Source organism: Sciurus carolinensis, chromosome 6 (genome assembly GCF_902686445.1).
Source record: "Sciurus carolinensis chromosome 6, mSciCar1.2, whole genome shotgun sequence".
Classification (NCBI taxonomy): Eukaryota; Metazoa; Chordata; class Mammalia; order Rodentia; family Sciuridae; genus Sciurus; species Sciurus carolinensis.
The window spans coordinates 14,099,819-14,107,540 of record NC_062218.1 but is presented as its reverse complement, the minus strand read 5'-3'; the positions used below and the strand labels follow the sequence as shown (position 1 = coordinate 14,107,540).

At 43.3% G+C, this 7,722-nt stretch overlaps 1 pseudogene; it reads left to right on the top strand.

Moving 5' to 3' along the window:
• Positions 1 to 396: 396 nt before the first annotated feature.
• On the top strand, positions 397 to 1,209 carry LOC124987401 (heterogeneous nuclear ribonucleoproteins C1/C2-like; annotated as a pseudogene).
• The last annotated feature ends 6,513 nt before the right edge of the window (positions 1,210 to 7,722 follow it).

Genomic DNA, 7,722 nt, shown 5'->3' with positions numbered 1-7,722 from the left:
GAGGTGCAATGGGCTAGGAGCATCTAGGGCATTTATTGAACATCTGCTGGGTGCCCAGCACTGTTTAGAGCTGCACAGCCCCTACTCTCAAGAGGTGTATGATGAGGTTGCAAGAGGGAGTGGCCAAGTACTGCGAATAGAGAAAGACCAGGGGATGCTGAGCCACAAAGGGACACGAAGGAAAGCTACCCAACAAGTTGACGACTGGGCTGAGCTTTTAGAATTGAGAAAAAAATTAACCAATTAAGAAAGGAGTAAGGAGAATTGAATCTCTTCTCCCACCTGCCTCCTGGTTACAAATTACTTGAAATATGTTAGTGGGTCTTTGCTTGAGTGAGATTTTTTTTGATCTTCAGCTACATTCTTTCATCTTTGAGAGGAACCTTACCAAACACGATGGCTAGCAACCTTGCCAACAAGTCAGAGCCACACTCCGTGAGCTCCCGAGTGTCCACTGGGAATCTCCACACCCTGGTGATAAAGAAGTTCGTGTGGCGGCAATCTTCTGGAAGTATGGCAAAACTGTGGGTTGCTCTGTCCGTCAGGGCAGTATGTTAATGAGAGAAATACCTGAGGTTCTGCAGCAGGAAAGGGTGGCAGAATGTTTGCTGGCCACATTTTAGATATTAATCTGGCCGTGGAGCCAAGGTGAACAGAGGAAAAGCAGGTGTGAAACCATCTGCAGCGGAGACGTGTGGCTCCTCTTTGACTTGGACTATGACTTTCAACGGGAATATTGTGACAGGACGCACGCCTTCCTCCTCCTCCTCCTCCTACTGCTAGGGCTGCTGAGCCCTCTACATGCCAGCGGGTATCAGGAAACACCTCCCAAAGGGGCCAAAGTGGCTTCAGTTCTAAGAGTGGACAGCGGGGATCCTCTTCCAAGTCTGGAAAGTTGAAGGAGATGACCTTCGGGCCATGAAGAAGGAGCCGACCCAAATAAAACACCAAGTGGACTCTCTTCTGGAAAACCTGGAGAAGACTGAAAAGGAGCAGAGCCAACAAGCAGGAGAGAAGTCGGAAGAGGAGCAGAGCAGCAGACTCATGTGAAGACGGTGTCTGAGGGATGCAGGTGACGCTGCCGCGTGGGGCACCTCCTGGGTGACAAGGAGAAGGAAGATCAGGGGATGGCCGGCTGGAGTTGATCCAGGGCGATGAAAAAGAGGCGAAGGACAGGACGACAGAGAGGAAGGCGAGGAGGACTCTTAAGCACATAGTGGGGTTTAGAAATCGTAACCCGTTATTTCTGTACCCAGGCGCTTCTCTAAGATCAAAATGTCACCAGATCCTCTCCCACGTGCTCGCCGTCCTCCCTGTCCTCTTCCCATGCTCATTAATTCATACTGCCCTGTGCCTGGTCCATTTTCACTTCCTGTGGCGCTCCTAGTAGTTGTGTTCAGTCTTACCGGTAATTGTACTTTCAGTTTTGATAACTTCTTATGACTTAACAATAAAAAGGATGCATGGTTATTATCAAAAAAAAAAAAAAAAAAAAAAAAAAAGAGTAAAAAAGGAAGAAAGAAATGCCAGAAAGAAGAAGAAGAAATAATAGAGAAAAGCATGGCATTGCCAGCTTATAGACACGAGGGAGACATGAGCGAGTGTGACGATAGGAGGGACAGTGCAGGGAGAGGCCAGGTGGTAAAGGTGAGCAGAGCCCCGTCACGTGGTCCTATCCTCCTGCTTGAGGAACTTGGACGTCATTCTCAAGGGAGACTCTAATCTTGTCAGCACGATGATCAAATGTCTATGTTAGAAAGAGGAACGTGGTAGGAGAGAGGAGGGTGGCCAGGAGGAACACTGGAGATGGAGATTAATTAGAAGGCTGCTGCGGAGGTCCAGGCAGAAATGACCGGGACCTGGGTTAACGAAGAGCTGACATCGAATGGCTTGAGCCACTTCATGAAAGGCAGAATACTTAGGTTTGGTGACTGTGTCAAGGTGACTCAGGGAAAGAAGGCAATGCCCCAAGGTGGAGACCACAGGACGGTTATATTTAAACAGGAAGAGAATGAGTGTGGTCTTGAACCTGAGGAGTTTGAGATGTCTAAGGGACAAGCAAGTAGATATATCTAGGAAGTGCTGCATTCATGAGTTGGGAGCTCACAGAGTGGTTGGAACTGGGAAGCACTGAGTTGGGAAAGATTTGGGGTGATGGTGTCATGGAAGCTTTTGAGAGCAATTTGCTCAATGACTTGAGAGGCAGGAGCTAGTGAGAACACTGGTGTTTATATGCAGAGAGAGAGAGAGAGAGAGAGAGAGAGAGAGAGGGAGGGAGTGAGAGAGAGAGAGAGAGGAGCCCAGGAAGGAGAGAGGAGGAGTTGCAGGGTGAGGAGGGATTGGTGTCTTGGAAAACCAGGAAAATCCTGAGCGACTGTGTAGATTACAACAGAGGTTGATTAGGAGGAGCCCGGGAATTGTCTGCTATTTCACAATAATGAAGAGAGTTGTCACCTTCATTGAGGACTTAGTAGCAGAGTGTTAGAGACAGGATGGGGATGAGGGCTGTGCATTTGATTGACAGGTAGGGAGTCACATGGGCTAAAGGGTAAATGGAGACAGTGAAGGTTGTCTCTGGAAAGAAGGAGAACCAAGAGATAAAGTTAGAATACAGAAAGGGTCACCCCCATTTGAAGTTTACATGCTAAAGCTTTTTGGGGGCTGACAAGGCAAGGGGAGAAAGAGAGACGTGAGGAAAGGGGTGAGAGAAAAAAAGAAAAGATTTGAAGAAAAAGTCTGGCTTCTGGAGGCAGCTAGGTAAGGGAGGGGATGGGCAAGGATCCAGAGCCGAGACGCTCTGTCTGAGTGACTGTCATTTGAAGGGACATCTGTTCAGTGAAAATGGAGTGAGGAATGTTGGCTGGGCTGCTTTCACCAGTCGTAGATGAGTTGGTGAGTTAGGGAGCTGAACTCCACCAGAGCTCCTGCTGGTGGGTTCCACATTCTAGATATAGTAGGAAGAAAGGACAGATCCTGAATAAGGATGGTAATTTATAACGTTTCAGGCAGGGGAAGAAGGAAAGAAGAAATTGAAAGACCAAAAAAGAAAAAAAGGTGGGAGATGAAAATAATTTTGGCTAATGGATAGGATAAGGGTTTTTATAATCAAATTAATAGTATTATTAACATGTGTTAATTGGGGCTCACTGTGATATTTCCATACATGTGTACATCATGCACTGATCATGTCCATTCAGACTTCTCATACCCTCACCCCATTTCTATCCCTGGCCCCCTTCATATTCCCCAGTCATCCCACTTCCAGGTCAACACTTTTATTTATTTTTGGTTTGTACATGTGAGAAAGAATATGAGATACTTGACTTTCTGTGACTGACTTATTTTGCTTACCATTATGTCTTTCAGTTCCACCCATTTTGCTGCAATGCAGGATTAGATCTTTTTAATGACTGAATAGCACTCCATTGTGTATATGTAACATATTTTCTTTGTCCATTCATTTGTTAATGAGCATCCCACCTGACCATGTCTTACCTATTGTGAATGGTCCGGCAATAAATAGGTGTGTACGTATTTCTTTTGTATGTTAATTTCATTTCTTTTGGATATATGCCCAGGAGTGGGGTGGATGGGTCATAGGGTACCTCTACTTTTTTTAGTTTTGTGAAGAACCTCCATACTGTTTTCCATAGTGGCTGCACTGATTTAAGTAACCACCACTACCACCACCAACAATAGTTAAGAAAAGAGAAAAAAGAAAAAGATAATGGGTAAATGATCTGAACAGATAGCTCTCAACAGAAAAAAATCCAAATGACCAATAAATACATGAAAAAATGCTCAATTGAATTAACCATCAGGGAAATACAAACTAAAACCACATGAGATACCATCTCACTGCAGTTAGAATGCATTTTTAAAAATGCTGGGCGATCCAAGATGGTGGACAGGAGGGTGACTGCATCTCCAGTCGCTCCAGAACCCAGGATTCAAGAAGGGGAGGCATTGAAAGACTCGGACTAAAATAGAGCCACTGGTGAGTCTCACCCACTGGGTAAAGCTTGGCCTGGGCAGCAGGCCCGGATAGAGGTGGCTTATCAGAGCAGGGCAGGGTAGCTAGACTCTTCCTCAGGCAGCCCTGCGCACTCCTGCGGTGGGCCCCTCCCACACGGCCAGCTTCTCCAGCTTCTCGGAGAAGGCCCCCCAGTGAGAGCCTTTCTGATCAGAACCAGCTCCAAGTCCTGGAGCCAGCGGTGTGCTCCGGCCCGCAAGCGGCTCCAGGGACCAGGACAGGGCAGCCAGAGACTTCCCCAAGCAGCCTGGACCCCTGCGGTGGGAGGTGCCTTTCAAGGCTAGCCTCTCGGAGCAGACCGCCCAGTGAGAGCCTTTCTACACAGAGCCAGCCACAAGTCCCCGAGCCAACGAAGAACTTCGACCCGCAAGCAGCCTCTGGGATCAGGGCAGGGCAGCCAGAGACTTCTCCAGGCGGCCCTGCCCCCTCCGACCACAGGCACTTTCCACGGGGCGATCCAAGATGGCGGACTAGAGGATGACTACATCTCCAGTCGCTCCAGAACCCAGGATTCAAGAAGGGGAGGCATTGAGGGACGACGGATAGAGGCAGCTTATCAGAGAAGGGCAGGGCAGCTAGAGTCTTCCCCAGTTAGCCTTGAACACTCCGGAGGTGAGCTCCTCCCACACGGCCAACTGCGCAGTGCAGGTCCCCCAGTGAGAACCTTTCCGCACAGAGCCAGCTCCAAGTCCTGGAACCAGTAGGGGGCTAGGGGCAGCTTTCTTCGGAAGCACTGTATTATCAAGTTCCTCTAAGACTTCAGGCTACTGAAGGCTGGGAGTGTTACACTGGAAATCAACAGGGACACTATAAGCCAATAGAGGAAATCTGCAACATCTCAGGGTCCCACTGATATCTGACCAATATGAGAAAACAAGGGAAGAAAATGTCCCAAACAAACCTAGATACTATATCAATAAAACCCAATGACAGCACAGCAGAAGAAATGTCAGAAAGGGAGTTCAGAATGTACATAATTAAAACAATCAGGGAAGCAAATGAGGAGATGAAAGAGCAAATGCAGGCATTGAAGGAGGAGATGAAAGAGCAAATGCAGGCATTAAATGATCACACCAATCAACAGTTAAAAGACCAAATACGGGAAGCAAGAGAGCATGTCAATAAAGAGTTAGAGATACTGAAAAAACAAACAAACAGAAATCCTTGAAATGAAGGAAACAATAAACCAAATTAAAAACTCCATAGAAAGCATAACCAATAGGATAGAACACCTGGAAGACAGAACCTCAGACATTGAAGACAAAATATTTAATCTTGAAAACAAAGTTGGCCAAACAGAGAAGATGGTAAGAAATCATGAACAGAATCTACAAGAACTATGGGATATCATGAAAAGGTCAAATTTAAGAATTATTGGGATTGAGGAAGGCACAGGGACACAAACCAAAGGAATGAACAATCTATTCAATGAAATAATATCAGAAAATTTCCCAAATCTGAAGAATGAAATGGAAAACCAAGTACAAGAGGCTTATAGGACTCCAAATATACAAAATTACAACAGACACACACCAAGGCACATTATTATGAAAATACCTAACATACAAAATAAAGACAGAATTTTAAAGGCCGCGAGAGAAAAGAATCAAATTACATTCAGGGGGAAACCAATAAGAATATCAGCAGATTTTTCAATCCAGACCCTAAAAACTAGAAGGGCCTGGAACAACATTTTTCAAGCTCTGAAAGAAAATGGATGCCAACCAAGAATCTCATACCCAGCAAAACTTACTTTCAGATTTGACGACAAAATAAGATCCTTCCATGATAAACAAAAGCTAAAGGAATTTACAAAAAGAAAGCTGGCATTACAGAACATTCTCAGCAAAATATTCCATGAGGAAGAGATGAAAAACAATGATGCAAATCAGCAACGGGAGGAACTAGCCTAAAGGAATAACCAAATAAAGGAGAAACCAAATCATGTCAAAAAACAAAAATGAGTCAAATGACTGGGAATACAAATCATATCACAATAATAACCCTGAATGTTAATGGCCTGAACTCATCAATCAAAAGACATAGACTGGCAGATTGGATAAAAAAGAAAGATCCAACAATATGCTGCCTGCAAGAGACTCATCTCATAGAAAGAGATACCCATAGACTAAAGGTGAAAGGATGGGGAAAAACATACCATGCACACGGACACAGCAAAAAAGCTGGAGTATCCATCCTCATTTCAGATAATGTGGACTTCAAGCCAAAACTAGTCAGAAGGGATAAAAAAGGACATTACATGCTGCTTAAGGGAAGCATAAATCAGCAAGACATAACAATCATAAATATCTATGCCCTGAACATTGGCTCATCCACGTACGTCAAACAAATCCTTCTCAATTCCAGAAATCAAATAGATCACAACACAATAATACTAGGTGATTTTAACACACCCTTCTCACCACTGGATAGATCTTCCAAACAAAAATTGAATAAAGAAACCATAGATCTCAATAACACAATCATCAATTTAGACTTAATGGACATATATAGAATATACCATCCAACAAAGAACGAATACACTTTCTTCTCAGCAGCACATGGATCCTTCTCTAAAATAGACCATATTTTATGTCACAAAGCTACTGTTAGCAAATACAAGAAGATAGAGATACTACCTTGTACTCTATCAGATCATAATGGATTGAAATTAGAAATAAATGACAGAATAAAAAACAGAAACTTCTCCAATACCTGGAGATTAAATAATACACTATTATATGATGAATGGATAACAGAAGACATCAGGAGGGAAATAAAAAAATTCTTAGAAATAAACGAGAACAAAGACACATCATATCAAAATCTCTGGTACACTATGAAAGCAGTACTTAGAGGAAGATTTATTTCATGGGGCGCATTCAACAAAAGAAGTAGAAATCAACAAATAAACGTCTTAACACTACAGCTCAAAGCCCTAGAAAAAGAAGAGCAGACCACACCAGAAGTACTAGAAGACAGGAAATAGTTAAAATCAGAGCCGAAATCAACGAAATTGAAACAAAAGAAACAATCGGAAAAATTAACAAAATAAATAGTTGGTTCTTTGAAAAAATAAACAAAATTGATAAACCCTTAGCCACACTAACAAAGAGAAGACGAGAGAAAACCCAAATCACTAAAATTCAGAATGAACAAGGAAACATCACAACAGACACGAGTGAAATACAAAACATAATTAGAAGCTATTTTGAAAATCTATACTCCAACAAAACAGAAAACCTCAAAGACATCAACAAGTTTCTAGAGACATATGAATTACCTAAACTGCACGAGGAAGACATACACAACTTAAATAAATCAATTTCAAGCAATGAAATAGAAGAGGTCATCAAAAGCCTACCAACAAAGAAAAATCCGGGACCAGATGGGTTCTCAGCCGAGTTCTACAAAATCTTTAAAGAAGAGCTCATTCCAATACTCCTCAAAGTATTCCATGAAATAGAAGAGGAGGGAACCCTCCCAAACTCGTTCTATGAAGCCAATATCACCCTGATACCTAAACCAGACAGAGACACATCGAGGAAAGAAAATTTCAGACCAATATCCTTAATGAACATCGACGCAAAAATTCTAAACAAAATTTTAGCAAATCGCATCCAAAAATATATTGAAAAGATAGTGCACCACGACCAAGTGGGTTTTATCCCAGGGATGCAAGGTTGGTT